At 42.1% G+C, this 19,817-nt stretch overlaps 1 protein-coding gene across 4 annotated transcripts in view; it reads right to left on the bottom strand.

Annotated features, from left to right (window-relative positions):
• Positions 1-17,812: 17,812 nt before the first annotated feature.
• Positions 17,813-19,817, bottom strand: part of KHDRBS3 (KH RNA binding domain containing, signal transduction associated 3) — a 137,420-nt gene continuing 135,415 nt past the window's right edge. For all 4 annotated transcript variants that reach the window (XM_078391663.1, XM_020815146.3, XM_072999368.2 and 1 more), the window contains one exon: positions 17,813-18,067. The gene's annotated coding sequence lies outside the window, so the exon portion shown is untranslated. The remainder of the gene's footprint in view (positions 18,068-19,817) is intronic.

Raw genomic sequence — 19,817 nt, 5'->3', positions numbered from 1 at the left:
TTTAATTTATATCCCACCTTTTAAAGTTATTTCCACAATGGCTTAACACACTTAACAAAATGAGGCTTTAAAAGAAAGAAAAAGCACATAACAATCAAAGCAATAATAATGAAAGCAATTAAAGTACATAAAATGCAACAGAGTAGAAGCACCTATGTTCCTTGTTAAAACTGCTGTCTTTGAGATTCTAGACCACGTGCTTCCCAAATGAACAAATACTCTTAGAATATACTTTTTCAAGAAACATGATTAGAGTGAAAAACAATACAGTTAAGCTGAGAGTGTCAACATCATTAGAGGTGCAGCTCAGCTCACATTGAAAAAGATGCATGTCTTTCCATGGGATGGATAGACTGAGAGAAAAGGACTTCCCTATGTTTCCTAGGCCAGTGGTTCTCAAACTGGAGTCTCCAGATGTTCTTGGATTGCAGTTCTCAGAAGGCTTCACCACCTGCTGTGCTGGCCAGGATTTCTGGGAGTTGCAGTCTAAGAACATCTGGGAACCTAAGTTTGAGAACCACTGTCCTAGATTGTCCATTCTTGTTCTGAGTTATGCTGACCTTCCTTCTTTTGGAGTTATTTCAGCCCTGTATTCTGCCTTTAGTAGGTGTGGCTGGGAGGAGCCTTTTGGGCTGGAGTGACTGTCAATCTATCCAGCACTAAGCAATAATTCCTTCCTTGCCTCTGCATTCAAAAGAGAACCCCACCAATCTGCTCTGCTTCTTTTTCCCTCTCTAAAGTCTGTTGGAAGCAGCCAGTGAGTCTGTTGAGACCTATTGCTCAAAGCAGTCATGTTTCTCAGTTTGCTGTCTGATGTGTTCAATTGTAAGTAATGAAGCTTTTCATTATTTCACCTACTACTGTCTGAGACAGAATTATTGAGGCTATAAGTACCAGTTAATGAAAAAAAGGGGTGGACTAATCTGGAGAACTTGAAGGTGTTCTGCCTGTGAATCCCTGTACTTCTGCTGTGCAATTAAGGGAATTTTAAACAAAAATTCAAAACTATGCAACACCCTCAACCTAGAATGATATTCCTTCCCTTCTTAAGTTTTTTCTATTTATCATCCAAGGGAAAAATGGTGAAGGCATAGCATCTTTGTTCTTGAGAGACGGGAGAGACAGCTTATGGTTCTCTGAATTTCTCCCTCAGTTAAGCTAGCACTAGGATCCTGATATCTTTCTTTTCTCAACATTTTTTCTCTAATGAACTCTTGACTCTCTTCCTGTTCTTACATCAAGAAGTGTGAATGTGATTTCTTCCCAAAGATGTAATGTGCTGTGCTAACCATTCCGATTTTCAAGGGCTGAATCCACAGGTTAGCATAGCTGCTGTTCGGTGTTGTTTGCATTGCTAAAAAAGAAGTGCTGGGAGATTTTTAGCTATCAAAAATTACACACAGGTGTGCTTTCCCTCCCACTGCAGAATCAGAAAGAATCAAAGCGGGATGGTCCATGTGCAAGATCCAAATCCATGGTTGGTAAATAATGTAACATTTATAATAATGTAACTAACAATTGTCCTATGATGTGTCATCAAGCCAATTCTGACTTATGGTGACCCTTTGCAGGGTTTGACAGGTAGAGAATACTCAGATATGGCTTACCCCTCCCTTCTTTTTATTTATTTATTTATTTATTTATTTATTTATTTATTTATTTATTTATTTATTTATTTATTTGGTTGGTTGGTTGGTTGGTTGGTTGGTTGGTTGGTTGGTTGGTTGGTTGGTTGGTTGGTTGGTTGGTTGGTTGGTTAGTTAGTTAGTTAGTTAGTTAGTTAGTTAGTTAGTTAGTTAGTTAGTTAGTTAGTTAACTTATATGCAGCCCACTCTGCCCAAAGGTCTCTGGGCGGCTTACAACAATTTAAATACAATAAAAAGAAAAAACAATTAAATTATAATTAAAATAGATACTCTAAAAATTGCCATCAGGACCCACAGTTGATATTATTTCAATTAAAAGCCTTCTGGAACAGGAAGGTTTTGACCTGGCACCAAAATGTCATCAGCGTCGGCGCCAGACGAATCTCAGTCGGGAGGGCATTCCATAGTCTGGGGGCAGCTGCCGAAAAGGCCCTTTGTGTACAAGCCATCCTGTGCAACTTTTCCCAAGACCACACAGTTTGGCTCCACTCACAGGAGGCCTAGTGGGGAATCCCAGTCTCTGGATCCACAGCCGGAGACCTAAACCACTGAGCTATCCAGCCAGCATCTTAATACAGTGCCACTAAAAGATCCAGAGATGAGCTTTGGATCCTGCAAGTTCTATGACAAATAGTCCAGCCTTAAGGTGCTGTGATCCATTGTAAGTCCTTTTTTCATCTCTCCTGCTGCAACTTCTCACATCTGGCTTCCAAGCTGAACAGCACTCTCCCCATCCTTGAACTGGAAATGTAAACAAAAAGAGAAAGCAAGAAATTGGATCTCAGTAGAATGAAGATGGATACGGCCATCATTGCCCTGACTGGTCATATCCCCTCCACTACTCTGCTACATTTCAAGACAGGAATGTAGAGTGAATCCTCAAACACACAACCTTCATTTTGGATTTTAACTTCAATAGCTGATCAGAATGGCTTTGGGACTTCTCTGTTTCTCCGCCTGCCCAGAGTTCTGTAATATCCAGCCACATGATGAGTCTGTGATATTTTGATAGTCTAATAAAGGTATTATCCAACACTCATTTTGCTGCCACAGGCAAGTTTTGCTTAAGTTAGCGTGCAGAATGTCTAACCCCCCAAAATCCAAAACGACAAGTAAAACTGAAAGTAGGGAGGAAATTACCCATTAGAATTAGAACCATAAACTTGTAAAGCTGTGGTCTTCTAGTCCAGTGGTTCTTAACCTTGGGTTACTCAGGAGTTTTAGACTGCAACTCCCAGAAGCCTTCACCACCAGCTGTCCTGACTGGGGTTTCTGGGAGTTGCAGTTCAAAAACATCCGAGTAACAAAGGTTAAGAACCACTGTTCTAGTCCATCCTCCTGCTGAAGTGGAAATCCCATAGCTAAAGCACACCTCACAAATGACCATTGAATGTCTGTTTCAGTGAAGGAGACCCTGCCAGTGTTCCAGGTGTTCTTCAACTATAACTCCCAGAAAACCTGATCAGCACAATTAGCTGTGTAGGTTTCTGGGAGTTTTAGTACAGGAACATCTTGAGACCTAAAGCTGGGAACCACTCAAATATCTCCTCTTTTGTAATTAGAATCCAATGCTTTGGGTCAAACCCTCTAGTGAGAGTTGTGGAAGGTTTCCCCTCCATGCGAGAGACCTTCAGATAGGAGATCACTTATCAGCCTCTTCTTCTCCAGGGTAAACATATTCAGCTCCCTCAGCCATTCCATACAGGTCTTGATTTCCAGACATTTCATCTTGGCTGCACTCTTTCAGATAGATTGCAGCTCATCAACATCCTTCTCAAACGGTGGTGCCCAGAACTGGCCACCATGTTCAAGGGGAGGTCTTACCAAAGCAGAATAGAGTGGTACTAATACTTTCCTTTATCTGGATATTATACTTCTGTTCATGCAGCCTAGAAATATATTCACTTTTTTTGCATCACACGGTTGCTTCTTGCTTAGCACCCACCATTAAAGAGTATCCCCACCAAAGTAAATATCAATTTCAGAAAAGATGGTCCTCAAGACCACAGCAGAGGAGCAAGGGGGTTAAATCCCTGCTCTCATTCCTATTCACTATTTGCATTTAAAGGACACCTGTCCGTTAATTGCAAAGATGCATGTAACTGCCCCTTCTATTTTGCTGCCTGAGGCAAAAGCCAGAATGGCTCTCTAGTACATTCAGAGCTGACTTCACTTGGCCTTTGAGTCTTTACACACACAATGAGCTCAACATTGCTAAAGTCTTCCACCATATCTGAGGGGAGCAGAGCCGTGCTGGAGAGGTAGTTTGGCATGCACAACTCAGCCCTCAAGAAGAAGAGTAAGTAGAGGTTGGTGGTCTCGGGGGCATTGTGTGCTGACATTTGTCATCCCCTTCTTCTGACGCCTGGGGCAGTTGCTTCTCCCTGCCTTATGACAGGGCCGGCTGCGTCATCTATTGTAAGTCTAGCAAGGTTGCATCTCTGCAGGCTATGCGTCTACAGGCCAGAGACTGGAAAGATTTGGGGGTTTGACTCCAGCTCCTATGCACGGGTTGAGCACTCAAGGGACACCCCATTTCCTCTCATTCTGTGTTTTCTTTTTTCACAACAAGCAGGCTAGAAGGGCCCATTTCTCATCTAGTAGGTCATCCACTTCCTCAATCCGATTGCCCTCTTCTGTGACATGAGCCAATGAAGTAGTAACCTATTTTTATCCGTTGGCACAGGTATTGTGCACAACATCCCATTCCCTGAGATTTCAAGGCCAAATCCTGACATCCAGGTGTAGGTCCTTGTGAAGTCATGGAAGTGTTGTGGTGCCCCCCAAAAGGAGCAGCTTTGTCAGCATCCATTGCAAAGTGGTGTGTGTGTGAGAGAGAGACACCACTGAGACTTCTGAGCATGTCTAAATGCCATGTCCCGAAGCCATCAGAACGAACCCCAACATTTAGGGACACTAGATTGACAGCATCCTGTTGCTTGAAATTTCTGCTCTGAAATCCAAGATCCAGAGAACGGACTCCAAAACCTCCATCCCTGGGACAAAACCTAAAACCTTACAGCCCTATCTCTGTGGCTTATAAATTGTAGCATACCAACTTGTGATAAATGAATGCAGGAGTGTTGTTAAATATGTGGGACATTCCTCCATGGTTCTGATCCCCCCCCTTCTTCTCAAATGCATCCCTTTGAAGCATCTTCATTTCATGCACAGACAAGTCAGGACTAGAGTAAAAATAGAAAGCTATTAGAAAACAAACAGGTGTCTTTGTGAGATTCCGTACATCGCTTCCTGGGGGTCATTTCTTTGATAAGAACTGCTTGTCACTGAGTGACAGGCCTTCCAGCTGGTGAAAGGATGCGGCAGCTTCTCTTTAGCCACAAGTTAAGTAGGCTGTCACCAACCTCTGGATGGAAAGAACCGCTTCGCAGCTGCAGTGGGAAAAGGGAACTCTTGGGAGAAAGTTGGGCAGGGTCCCAAGCCAACAGGAATGCTGCTAGGATCTTCCCACACTATGTTGCTCCCTGAGGCTGTTAGTTTGCCGTTTTGCTGGCAAAGTACATGGCCTAAGGCAAAAGATGTGTCACAACTGAAAATAAGAGACCAGCTTTGTGAAAGGAAGGAACGAAGGAACGAAGGAATGAAGGAAATTATATTTTTAATGCCTAAGGCCAAAACATTATCTGGAAAAACTGGATTGAATGCACAGCAACTCTTGGAATAACATACAACCTCAAGTCCTACATCAGTTCAGAATAGCACCAGACCTGATTATTTTTGTGCTCCAGTTTCACAGATACACAGCCGTATCAGGACCAACCTTTTTCCCCACCAGTTGTTTGCCCACTCTTTCCCTATCATCTTCATTTGCCACCCTTTCTTGCTCTTCCCTCAATCGCTGTCATTTCTCAAGGTTTCTTTCTTTTTTTCTCCTTTGCATCTATGTTCACACATGCGGATGTGTGATTCGTTTTTCTTTAACCTGTACGTAATGTGTGCACCTGATTAAAACAAAGCGGGGAAAGCAAAAAAAATTGGACATTTGCTACAAGCAGGGTCATATCAGTCTGCAGCTAAGTCACAGCAAATACACTTTGTCCAGTTTATTGCAAACATATAGTGCCAGCCAGCATAGTGGTCTATTGGGAGAGAGCAGAGAGAAGCACCTCATACTGTCTTAAGTGCATGTCAGGCTAATGGCAACCTTTTCCCTGCCTCTTTCTAGCTAAAATGGAAGTGCAGGAACTGACCACAAAAGAAGGAGGAAAAAAGGAACGCTAAGAGTGGCAGTCTAAATGTAGATCTAAAAAAGACAAGAAGGGGAAACATTTGAACTAGCCTCCCTACCACCTCAGTGCAGATCACTCACTATGTATATTGGTGCTTTGTTCTGAACCAAATCAAAGAGCAGATGCTTGCTTTCATTTTCACACAAAGAATTTAAATGAGTTGGGGATCGAATTCTTCAATACTGGTAGGTAGGATGGCCAATTACAGATCACCAAAAAGAATGAAAGAGGACACTGACTCCCACATGTGCTAATTTATATATACAAATGTGAAATTAGAAATTGCTTTCATTCATTTTTTTAACAATTTGAACATAATGAGAATGCATCTCTCTCATATGGGGAAAAATGTGACCAAGTGACCTGTGTGGTAGCTGAACCTGACATGTTGCAAGTGCTGTTCACTATCAATGCGCACCTTCATGGCCTTTGATCTCCCTTCTTAGGAGGCTTGTGGCATGGTGGTTAAACTGCAGTACTGTTACCAACACTCTGCTCAGGACCTGAGTTCAATCTTCACTCAACCTTCCAGCCTTCTGAGGTCAGTAAATTGAGTACCCAGCTTGCTGGGGGTGGGGTGGGGGTAATATAAAGCCTGCATAATTAAATTGTAAACCACCCAGAGAGTGCTTTAAGCCCTATGGGGCGGTATATGTGTAGCTTGCTTTGCTTTGCTTTGCTTCCAAAAACATCTGGGGACCAAGGTTGGGAGCCACCAAAAAAGAGAACTGTGCCCTCTTATGGGTGTCTGGAGAACATGCTGTACTGCACTTGAGGACCAGTGCATCTCAGTACAAAAATGTCCCGGCATATCTCTCCTCTGCCCTCCTCTCTTTGTCACAATTGTCTACTAAGATGGTCTCACATTGGGAATTTATTTTCGAACAGGGTTCCTCCCCGTTTGCAGACAACATTCCTCCTTCTCCAGTGCATCCTCTGCTTAATAACCTAACCTTTCTTTCTTTCTTTCTTTCTTTCTTTCTTTTCGGTTTTCACAGGATGGGCAGCTAAGTCTTCACCATCCTCTGTTCCTCTCCTTGGTTAAACCTGTGCCAAAGTCCAGGTTGGGCAGTGTTGACTACCTGGTAAAACAGCTCTTTCTGTACAGATTGCGAAGCGGTAAGGTCAGGAGGCTGCTTCTTCTTCTTATGGCTTTCGAAATCCAGTTCTTGGAGTCACTTATAAACAGCGGTAAGAGGAAGGCGGGGCGAGTCAAAGGAGACTGTCCTTTCACACACAGGAAAAGAGAAGTGCCGACATTAGAGCAGAAGAAGATTTGCTTCCTTCTAAATTCATCTAAGCTACTTCTTTGGCTTCTCCCCTTTCACTGCATTCGAAAAATGCTCGTTGCTGGGGGCCTCAAGTAAAACTGAGTACACTAGGAAAAGAAGGGGAGGATAAAGCCCCTCTGTAATGAGCTGACTGCTGCGCCATTTCTTATAAACAGCCTCAATATTTAAGGAGCTTTGTGGATGGAATGTGATTTGACTAATCTGGCCAGCACACTGCAGATTGACTCCCTCCATTAATTCAGTCTCAAGGGCCTCATTAAATATGGCTCCATTCAGTTGCCAACAGGAAACAGCAGCTCCTTCCATCTCGATTGCCTTCGTACCACTTGTGGTTACTCCCAGTTCCCTCACTTTCAGTCCGTTCGCTTTTAGACGGAATTGCAAGAAAACTGTGGTGAACTTCCTCCCTTTCTGAAAACAAATCGTTCTATTCACTCACTTCCATTATGGCAAAGCCGGAGTTCAGGCAACCAGCTAGCCCTAAAAATATATGTTTACAGAGGGCTGGAGGAAACACGGAGAAAAAGCTTGTGGCACAACAATCTTGAAAATGTTGCCTGAGGAGATTTTGCGAATGAGGGCAATATCAAGATGACAGCCAATTCTATGCTATGTATAGGTGCTACCTGGATAGGTGGGTAGACGTTTGCTTTGGCACTGGAGATAGGATGCCATCTACAACATCTGGAGACCCAAGACTCAGGACAGGCTGCGTGGCATGCATAGCTTTATTCGCCCAAAGAGGAAAGAGCTAGGAGGGTGGAAATTCTACTCCCACCCCAACTCAGCATCTCCTACCTGACTTGCTTGTCACATTTCCCTTCTCCTAGATGGGCTGCCTTCCAAGGCTGATGAGTCCCACCTACCCGGCCTGTTCCCTTATGGCATGGATGACAATGGCGGCGCCTCAGTGGGGGGGTTGAAGTTGGAGTTTTCCTTCTCCTAGATGGGCTGCCTCCCAAGGCTAAACACCCTTGGAAATATATTGTGTTAAAGTGAAGAACTCTAAGAACTCTGTTGTACAAAAGCCGGTACAGCATATAAAATGACAACACACCAGTAGAGATGGGCATGAACCACAGAACCAGCGGTTTGTACTGGTTCATTTTTTGGCAGAAGAACAAGTGTTCACGCTTCCCAACCCTGCTTCTTCTGGCACTTCTCTGCCCACTCAGAAGCGCTCACTCAGCGCCAAGGCACTCGCTTCCTTGACCCACCTCCTCTGAGTGGGTCCCTTGCCCAAGAAGGCACGGCTGGGGAACACTGAACACTGAACATCTGTTGGACTGAAAAATGAACCACTACGAACCACCAATTCAGTAGTTCCTGCCCATCTCTATACACCTTATAGCAACAATGTGATGTAACACAGCTCGAGAAGAATTATAACATGCACATCTTTCATGATAGTCGCCTTTATTGATTCAGCTGTTGTTGTTTGGCTCTCCACTAGCTTAAGGCTCACTATCCTCTTCATTGTACATTGGACATGTTCTATTTTCTGATGCAAAATGGGAGGTTAGGATACAGTTCTTCATTTTGGTTTGGTAAACAGGAATTAACTTTCAGAGAGGTTGATTGTAGTGTCATGAAACAAAACCACCACAGAATCTTATGGTGCCTTACAACTCTTAACGCATTGTATTTTGGAACAGCTTTTCAAGGACCGCAGATGTGTCTTGACAAAATGGGCTAGAGTCTACAAATCTTATGCCAAATTAAACTTGTCAGTCCTTATGGCGCTGAGAGACTTTCTGGGTTTTCCTTGAATTAGCTTTCGAGTTTTGTGAAACCAGAGAGAGAGGTTGTGTCATATTCTGGAGATTATTAGATGAATAATACAAGACTCTACTTGCTTTGTAAATTTGCCTTGGATTCGTTCCCTCGGCCCCTTGTCCACAGGAAGCCACTTTTGAAATGGAGGGGATTCACAAAAGCAGGTTTTGTGGTGTGGCTGTATTGTTTGAAGAGAGAAAAAGAGACAAATTCACCACTTGCTCAAAATGGCAAGTTGGATCATATTTTTACACCTTTTCACTGACATACTCATAAAAGACACCCTAGCATGTAGCTGGAGAAGCAGAAAAAGGCAGAGATGGTGCAGGGATTCAAACAAAAGGAAAGATCAAAATGGGGACCCTTTTGGATGAGATATAGAATAAGAGGCAGTAAAATGTCCTGACCTTGCTCTTATTATATACCCTTTCAGAAGCAAATAATTTACTCCCAGTTAGGTTCACAGAGGCCATGGTCACACTAATGAAGTGTTTTTCAATTCTCCCCTTTTGATTTCACAATTTAAATTTGTGGTCACATGATGCACACACACACACACACACACACACACACACACACACACACACACACACACACACACACACACACACACACACACACACACACACACACACACACACACACACATATATATATATATATATATATATATATATATATATATATATATATATATATATATATATATATATATATATATATATATATATATTAGATTAGGCAGCCTTCAGTCTTGAGAGACTATGGTAACGTGCTCTGTATGGAGGACTTGGAACAGTGTCTAGTGTGGCTGAGGAGCCCAATTCAAGAGTGACAATCCCTTCCACACTGAAGACAAATGCAATCTGTCCCCTCTCCAGCTCCCTCATTTTGCTGCTTTCGGGACTGCCTCTTTGCCTCAGCCTGCTGGACAAGGGTCTCTTCAAAATGGGAGAGGCCATGCTGCACCACCTGCCTCCAGGCTGGATGCTCAGATGTCAAGGTTTCCCATCTTTTGAAGTCCATGCCTTCAGATCCCACTTGCAGATGTCCTTGTATCACAGCTGTGGTCTCCCTCTGGGGCGATTCCCCTGCACTAATTCTCCATACAGGAGATCTTTTGGAATCAACTGTCAGCCATTCTCACAACTTGCCCAAGCCAACGTAGACATCGCTGTTTCAGTAATGTATATATGCTAAAGATTCCAGCTCGTTCTAGGACTACTCTATTTGAAACTTTGTCCTGCCAGGTGATACAAAAAATCCGTCGGAGGCAACGCATATGGAAGGTGTCCAGCTTCCTCTCCTCCCATGCACAAAGAGTCCAGAACTCATTGCAGTACAGGAGTGTGCTCAGGACACAGGCTTTATAGAACTGGATTTTGGTGTATGCTGTCAGCTTCTTACTGAGCCATACTCTCTTTGTGAGTCTCTCTCTCTCTCTCTCTCTCTCTCTCTGTGTAAACATATACTGTAGACATACACTCACACCCACATATAAACCCATATATATATATATATATATATATAAACAGTATGGACTGGAGGATAGTCTTCAGCCCAAAACTCATGATCCTGGCATCCCATACTTGACAAACCCCACAGACACAATTTACTTTGACACAAGTGAGCCCACTTCCCAAAATGATTTAAAAAAAAAATCACAATCAGAATTTATACTAAGTTTTTAAATAAAACCCTTGGTGTTTTAAAAGGATTGCTTTCCAGCCAAAAAACCTCAATGCAAAAACAGGGGTATTACAACATGCAGACCAAGACCTCTGTTTAATAATTTTGCAAATGTTATTTTTTTGTTGTTGCAGGCTTGGAGATTGTGAGCAAGACTGAATGAAGACTGTTGAATCTCTTACCTTAACCAAACCAGTTTAGAAGACTCCTTGATAACCATTCGCTGCAGCAAGGTATAGAAGCCTTAAGAGAACATGAATAGGACTCTGGCCAACGAATAAGGAATAACAATTAGAAAATGGCAATTTAAAACACAAGCATGAAATGTTTTGAACTGTTAACGCCTACTGACAGCAGCTCTCTGGATTCCTTTCCTAGCCCCAACTGAAGGTAAAGGTAAAGGTTCCCCTTGACATTCTTAGTCCCGTCGTGTCCGACTCTAGGGGGCGGTGTTCATCCCCATTTCCAAGCTGTAGAGCCAGTGCTTCTCCAAAGACATTTTCCATTGTCACGTGGCCAACGTGACTAAGGAATGCTGTTTTACCTTCCCACCAAGGTGGTACCTATTTATCAACTCGCCTTTTTACATGCTTTTGAACTGCTAGGTTGGCAAGGAGCTGGGACAAAGCAACAGGAGCTCACTCCATCTCGTGGATTCAATCTTACGATGGCTGGTCTTCTGACCTTGCAGCACAGAGGCTTCTGCGGTTTAGCCCGCAATGCCACCACATCCCTAGACCCAAATGAAGATCCCTGCTATTCCCTAGGGATCATCCTTCTAATTATTATCTGGATCTGATCCTCCTTAAATATAGAAGTCACAAGAGGTGTTTGGAATGATAAACCCTCGGGCAGGGGTGATGTCTTTTTAAAAGGTGAGAATGAATGCACTGCTTAAAAACAACACTCCCACAATCTCTCAGCCAACACAGACAGTGTTGTGATTTTTTTTTAAAAGTAACTTTCGTTAAGTTTAGTTAGTGAAAAGTAACATCAGACTTTTATTCTGTTTCCTCCATCTTCCCTCTCCTTTTGTCGTCTGACTGAATGTTGTTATGGATATAATAGATTTTGCTTTAGTGAAGTGGATGGTTTAAGCATACTTGATGGGAACAAGTCCCAAAACGGCGCCTGTCCCTGCTAAATCAGGACAAGTAGAGTACTGGGGTAACATTCTTGTTAATGTTACTGTTCTGGTGTTAACCCGCAGTTAACAGCTACAGTCTCTGGCAACAACAAACACAGAACGGCATAAATTTGCTGCCTCACCTTGGCACACACTGAAATGTGTATTGTTGAATCTGATTGACTGTTAAGATCGTGGGGGTGGGGGGGGGAAAGAGAGAACAAGGTAAGGCTTAGAACAAGGTAATGATGATTAAAAACATCAAAGGGAGGGATCCTTACAGGTGAGGTCTTTTTTATCATTGCCATTCGCAGAACCTTTTATTAGGCCAAAATAACTGAAGTATCCAGTGACAGTAGAAAGAGAACACAATCTCTCGGCCTCTGAACTAATAAGAACAACCTATCTTACTAGATTCTCTAATGTATGTGATCTCTGGGGTGGGGGGGCACATCAGACAGTGTGATTCTATTCTTGGGATGATGACGAAGAGACCAAAACAGCTTTCCCCAAGTCACTGTGTTGCAGTTGTGTTCAACAATAATGTCCATCATTCTTAACCAAGTTGAAGAAGTTTGTGTCATGAAAAGAATAAGATAAAAAGGAGGGGGAGGAAATAAGGAAGGGTTGGATTAATATATGTGACTCAAGGTAGGATCTGTGAGATCAATCAGAAGAATTATCCTAATATGATTTAGCAGAGGGTTTTTTTTCTGTTGTAAAACTCTCCTAAGGAAATTCCCAGGCAGTCTGTTCCTCATGTGTTAAGAAAGCAAACAATTCAGCAACCGACAGCAATCCATTCAGTACTTTGAATTCTTAACTGAAGTGGTCCCAAGAAATTCGTCGTCGTCCACGCCAATAAGGAGAAGAAAAGAATGTGACATCTGCACATGTTCAACTAGACCTCCCACCATTTCTCAACATCTGGAAGGTCACATATTGCCCATCATTGTTTTCACAGGTACACCAGTGCAGGTGTGGTTGGTGTCTATGAAAGAACTTTGAAACGTCGGGAGCTACATTTTGGAACCTTTTTGATGGCCAAATGATTCAAGATATGGGTTGAGCACATTTTTTCAAGCTTGTGTGATATTCCAAAAACTTAAGAACATGGTACAGGAAAACATGTTGAGAAATATGCATGCTAATAGGACAAAGCAAGCAACCCAGTGAGTCATTTGTTAATCTTATAGATGTCACAAGCTGCTTCTTCTTTTTTAACTAGGAAAAAAATATCTAGACCAAGAATGAATCAAACTGCTCCCAGCTTTTTTAAACAAAGGTTTAAAATTGCTACTGATTTTACTAAGATCTAGTTTTCGAGTTATGTTTTTCAGATGGGGGAATACATCCTAGAATTAACTAGCAACCACCAGCTGGGTTGTAACGTGCAGACTATAAGTGATGGCCCAGGAAGGAACAACATGGCATGACAGGTGAGGTCAGTAATGTGGCTCCTGGATGGGGAAGAGGGATACCCATTGCTAATGATTTCATATTACTTGTGAAGGCCTGGTGAGAATTTGTAGTATGTATTGGATAGGATACATCAGTGAGTTGGGCTGCATAATAAGAGATTGGGAGTTTGATTTCTCCAACCCATTGCTAATGTTTTTATAGTACTTGTGAAGGCCTAGTGAGAAGGCCATCTCATGAAAAGACACCCTGGAAAAGACCCTGATGTTGGGAAAGGGTGAAGGCAAGAGGAGAAGGGGACGACAGAGGATGAGATGGTTGGACAGTGTCATCGAAGCGACCAACATGAATTTGACCCAACTCCGGGAGGCAGTGGAAGACTCTGGCATGCTCTGGTCCATGGGGTCACAGAGTCGGAAAAAACTAGATGACAACATTGGATAGGATACATCAGTGAGTTGGGCACTTGGCTGCAAAATCAGAGATTGGGAGTTTGATTTCTCTACTGTTTCTCCCAGGAAAAGAGGCAGCCTATGGAGTCTCAGGCAATCTGTACAGTCCCAAGATGCCCCAGACGTGGGGAATGGTGAACTTCTGAGTACTGATTACCTACTGAAACCTAGAAAGGGTCACATTAAGTCAGAGTCAGCTGGAAAGCATGCAGTTATCATTAGTTTGGTATCTAGGGATTTCTTTCTTTGGTGTTCGGTTAAAGCACAAACATGTAATATTAAAGGCCACTGAGCTTTACTCACACAACTAATTCCACCTTTACTTATTCTTACAAATTAGCTGCACCGTCCCATTGACACCTCATGTTTCCCATGCAAAATGTTGGGTGACCTTTGTAGACTGTATTTGATTTTTTTAAACTGATTTTTATGAGTTTCTCCACTGTACTATATTTTACTGCTTGTTTTTCTTGATGTTACATCCGTTTTCATGTTTAGTGAATCTGGAAAACCATACTTATTAAAATGTCCAGTGATTTTGGAGGTTTTTTTTTTTTTTTTTGTAAAAATCACTTTAAATAGACCCTTATGGATTTAGCTTATTTGTTGTCCTTAACTGTTGTCCCTTTGGCCTCTGTCTTTGTAAAGAAAACTTTCTCGCTCTGGTTCATGTTGTGACTCTGACTCAAATCCTTCTAATACAGAAGCAATTTTACCTCTCCCAGGATTTGATGAAAAACTGGTAAACAATGCTTGCAGTAATCAGTTTCTATAAGAAAGGACAGCTAAGAGGTCTTCATTCACATTGCACTCATTGCTCAAAGAATGGGGTAGGAAAACAGAAACATTTGTACATATCGTGCCCTTAGAACTCTACAGCTGAATAGGAGGTGGGAATGGAAAACACAAGAGTAGTGAATTAGAGAAAATGAAGTTTATTTATCGGTGGATTCAGAACCCTTACCTTTGTTTCACTGAAGAGGCAGATTTCTCTTTCCTATGACCCTAACCTGTTGGAACAAGTCTGATTCGTGAACAGGACATTACGTTTCTGAGAATCAAAACTCTTTTGCAATGATGGGAGCTGACAGCATTCTCCCACATAAAACCCAATTAGGTTAAGAGAGGTGTGGATTCACCATAACTCAAGTCAACAAGACAGCTCTGTAAGCTCCGAATCTTTCGTTGTGACGCATTTCCGCAGATTCGCTGGATAAACTCAAGTGTCAGCAAACACTGTTGTGTAAATGGAAAACAGTGGCTGAATATATCAGTGACCACCACCACCAATATTCCATCCATCTCCGTCCATCCTTGGATTGATTAGGAGGCTACGCATTAGGCACAGTTTTGCTTGTTGGTGGAAAATTCCAGCGGACCAGCAGCTGAACATGGCATGTATTTAAACATCTACCGGTATATTCATTGGCTGTTTCATATCAAATCTGGTATTTAACAAGGCACATCTGCCCACCTTTGATGTGCCTGCTGTAGACTAGGCTTCAGCCTACACAAGGCCTGTGCAAAACCTCTTTAGTTCTAAGGAGAGACTTTCAGTTGATTGAGAGGTTACAAAGAGTTGCAAAGCTCTGTCCCAGAGGGCTGGCAATAGAGGAACCAGGCTAAAGATGTGGAAGGAACATTCAGCCTTCAAAACCTCATGGCCTAAGACCCAGTTATGCTAGAATACTCCTCTCCTGTGACTTACACTGGTGCACACAGAAGAGTCATCAAGAGTCATGATTCTCGTATTAACCACTTATGCCCAGGAAAGCTTCCCTGAACTCAATGACACTTCTGTCTCCGTAGAAATGTGTAGAACTGCTATATGGTCACCCTTAATGGGGACAGGTTTTTCAGCACCCACTGAGCTTCTAATAGGGCTATTGCATTTTTGCAGACTTGGGAGGTGACAATAAAATGAGAATTATCCAGTTAAGACCATGTGAAGGAAAACATTACATTTTCTTTCACTTTAGATCATGGACAATATATGGCTTGAGGGCTGTATGTGATCAACTCCCCAGAGACAACCCATACTACCTGCGTCTGGTGTTAGAGAGGTTGTTTTTTAACTGAGGAAAAAGAGGCCTTTTCCCTTCCATAAGAGAAAAAGGTAAATGCCTTTTACGATGGAGTTTCCCATCCTCCTTTTTCTAGGTACAGTAATTGCATTATATTAAAAAAAAAAGGGGGGGGGGTTGAGTTCCTGCTTGATTACTTCAAGCGGCTTCGTATCCATCTCTACTTGGTTAAACAGAGGGGAAGTCTGCACTGGTATATAGATATGGGTATATGAATCACCGATGGCAGGGTTTGGATTTTTAAAAAAAGACTGTCTGCATATTTCCACTCGGATTGAGCTATCCTTCCCCTTTTAGAGGTATCACACAATTTTCTGGCCAGCAGTAGAGCGTGCATTTTTTTTTGGCATGCTCATTGTTTAGCTGGTAGGTAGCAAACTCCAGCAGCCTCAGATTCCAACTGTCATCCTAGCTTCAGATTCCAAGTGAAAGAAAAAAAAAGGGGTGGGGAAGAGGAGAGGAGACAAAATGGACTAGCAGCTACAGAATGGGGAGCAATGGAAAAAAAGAGTATTTCACTTCCCATGGCCCTCTATAGATGATCAGAAGAGCTTAATTGACAGCTGATCGGGCTACAAGGGGTCGCCTGGTGTTCGGGCTGGAGGAGCGTGCCTCCAGGAGCACATCACTCTCTCCCCACAACCTCAATAGATTGTTTGCAGCCTGATCCCAGCCCATGGCCAAAATGGCCAGTCTGGACAGGCCCATAACTAACTTTAGTTTTAATATGGAAAAGCAGATATTATACTCCAGTGCAAATTTACATATGCTTACATCACCTTTTGAAGTATCATCTTAACAGCGGCTCAGATCTTAAATCAAGGAATTCTGCATTTATAAAGGAGTTTGCCTCCATCCTCTTCTCTGGCAGCCTGTCCAAACTGCAGAGCTGCTTCTGGGGATCAACGTTTCCTCTGGATTTACTTGAGATGTGGTGTAAAGGGGCCACATTTACAATGGAGGAGCCTGATGCCCCTATGTGCAAGCAGAAGGTAGCTGCACGCACAACACACACATCAAGATCCCCTTTCAATCCAAATTGACATTGTGCACTTTCCACTGCTGGATAACCAGCAGATGTTTGCAATAGGTGGACCGAAACATATTCCACAGCATTCTATGATTCAATTCGAGTTGGTCTGCCATTCTTTCACAGGCTGTGTATGCCCATATGTCAACCACAACTGTCACACAGAATCACCAAGAGGAACAGGAAACATTTCTCTTTTTTTAATGGAGGGACTGAAACTCGTCCAACTTTGCATAGGATGGCTCCTACATTAATATCCTCTGTCTGCTCAGAATGTAGTTGACACAAAGTGTCACAAAGCTCAGAAGGTTTTCAATAAAAAGAGACCAGACAAAATTCAGAAGGCAACTTGTGGGCAAGCATTAGATGACCTTTGACGGAAGGCATAACATTTTGCATAAAAATTTGGATCTTGGGGAAAGAGACGCACAATAGGAAGGAATGATTCAATCAAGATGGCAAAATGAAAAGGCATAAGGTTGGCTTATTCCTTTCATGACACAACATAGGTGACAATGTGTGCTGAATGCAAGCATGGAGAAGATTAAAATGGAAAGATGCTGTTAAACTGATATACATGTAGCCCAGCCATGTAGCCACAATGGGCTTCTTACATACCAATCACCTTGTTAGGAAACTGCAGTGTGTTTGTGTTTTGGAGGGGCTAGTATGCACTCAGATTGCAAGGGCATCAGTCTACAGTGAGGAGTAGAAATACAGAAACAATACTAGTGATTTATTTTTTGAAAATTATCAGCGGAATTTTGGACTGCTGGCAACTTCATCCGATGGCACAGATACCCAGTGATTTTTTTTTTATCCTTCAAAAATCCTTCTCCCCATGTCATCTTATGCTGAAGGCACATCTGCTTACGTCGAAGCTGAAATGTTTTCTGCAGCACACTCCTCTGTTTACTTTCCTTAGCTGCACACACAACAGATAAGCCTCTTACAGTAATAGGCAAGTTGGAAGAGATCCCCTCAAGGTTACTTTTGCTGGGGTGGCGGGTGGGGGGGGGAACCACAGGAGTTTGATGAAGAATCAGTGTTTCTTTGTCCAGGACAATGGAACAGAAGATCTTTTATTCACATCTTCACAATGTTACAGTAAGAAATGAATAAAACATTTAAAGAGTTAAAACTGGGGTCTGAAAAGCTATACATATTACTATAAAAATAGGCTACAGTCGGTAGCATGAAAAAGAAATGAAACTGGAATTTCATATGGCTGCTGGCTTTTTTTCCCGAGGCACAGTGGTGAGGGGAGTCTTTTGATACTGGTCTGTAACAGCAATTGAAGTCCCTGGAAAACAGAACAAAAAACACATAATGTATATACTCTTGGAACTAATAGTTATTGGTGATTCCCTGCGGACAATCACATTACAGGTGATGGAAAGCAGTCATTAGAAACGTTACTGATGTATGTAGGGAAACCTATTGTATGTATTTCTGGAGAAATACACAAGCGTGTCTATGATATTAGAGTGGGGTGACCAACAGTTTGAAGTCTGGAAACAGGGAGGCTAAAAATAGTTATTTCAAGATCTAATGTAGCCTATTTAATGCTTCATGTAATGGAAAGCTGCAGTGAAATCCTACTGGTAGACCTCTTTTTATTTTTGCCAGCCGCAAAATCAGCTGTGGAACAATCAAATCCAGAGCTTGGATATGCCAGAACAACATTAAGATAAGAGAACAACAACAGAAAATTTAACCAGTTCCACTTGCTGCTCAAGCTCTCTAACTAAAAGACAAGTAGCTAGAAATGTTTAGAAGTAGCCATGTTAGTCTTTGCTAGCAGATCAGGGGAAAAATAAAGAATAAAGAATAAAAAATAAAGAAGAGAAGAACATAGTGGCACCTTAAAACTTAACTGCTCTATTTTAATGTGAGCTTTCATGGATAAGTCCACTTCTGCAGACTGAGGAAGCTAAAATTTTTGCCTGATACAACTATTACATGTTATTTATTTCTCCCTCTCTCCCTAAGACAAGTAATATTACTTTTGGTGTATAATTTCCATACATTCTCATTAGAAAAAAAAGAGAGTTGCAAATAACTTTCTTGTTCATTGTCACTTCCAAATGATAATGGATATTTGAAAAAAGCTAAATTTGATTTTTTCTTATACAATAATTAAGTGTTGTTTCTCTTAAACAAGAAACACTGAAGAATCAAAGGATGTTAGCCCTACAGCAAATATCTAACTTAATCAATGATTCTACCAGATACACTAAAGACTGTGATCCTTTTTTCAAATATACCTATTTATAATTTATAACTATCAAACATGGGTTTTGTTTTTCCTTGATGAAAAAGGCTCTCTTCTGCTCAGTAGCCCATGGCAATAGTGACCAGAAAATGTTTGATCTCATCTATTCTGCCCAGTAACTATCAAATCATACTTCTGACCATCAGTCATGGACATCTCTCCTTGGCAACCTTGGAGAATGTGAGCAAAAAGTAATTTGAGGATGATTAATGGATTGTAATTTTTTCATTTCATCTGATGCAATCATTGATACATCTGGTAATCATGATGAGTAGTTGCCAGGTTCTTAATTTTCTGGTTTCCCTTTAATGAACCCTGGACTTTTGTGTGTGTGTTTTTAAGAAAGGCTCCAAAGAGCTTTGGCACAAGAGAAACAAAAGCCTGCGCTACTATGTGTGACGGGAAAATCATTGACCATGTTGCCCTACGCAGACGTCATTTTATATAAATACAACAATAATAACAGTGTGCCATTAAGACAATTAGGACTTTTGGAGATTCCTTTCAGGGTTTCCCAGACTGAGAATACGCAGAAGTGATTTATTCTTCCCTTCTTCTTGCGGGTGTCCTAGTTATTGTGCAGCTTGCCCAGGGCCACCCAGGTTGGCTTTTCTCGCAGGAAAGACGGTGGGGAATCCAATTCCCAACCTCTGGCCCCCCTGCAGACAAAGAACTAAACCAGTGAGCGATCCAGCCAGCTTGATATCGCCTTCTCCAAAATGATGGCCTCCAGATGGACTGAAACACATACAACTAGCCCCAAACATCACAGCGGCTT

This window comes from Pogona vitticeps, chromosome 4 (genome assembly GCF_051106095.1).
Source record: "Pogona vitticeps strain Pit_001003342236 chromosome 4, PviZW2.1, whole genome shotgun sequence".
Lineage (NCBI taxonomy): Eukaryota > Metazoa > Chordata > Lepidosauria > Squamata > Agamidae > Pogona > Pogona vitticeps.
This window is presented reverse-complemented; position numbering and strand designations above follow the sequence as displayed.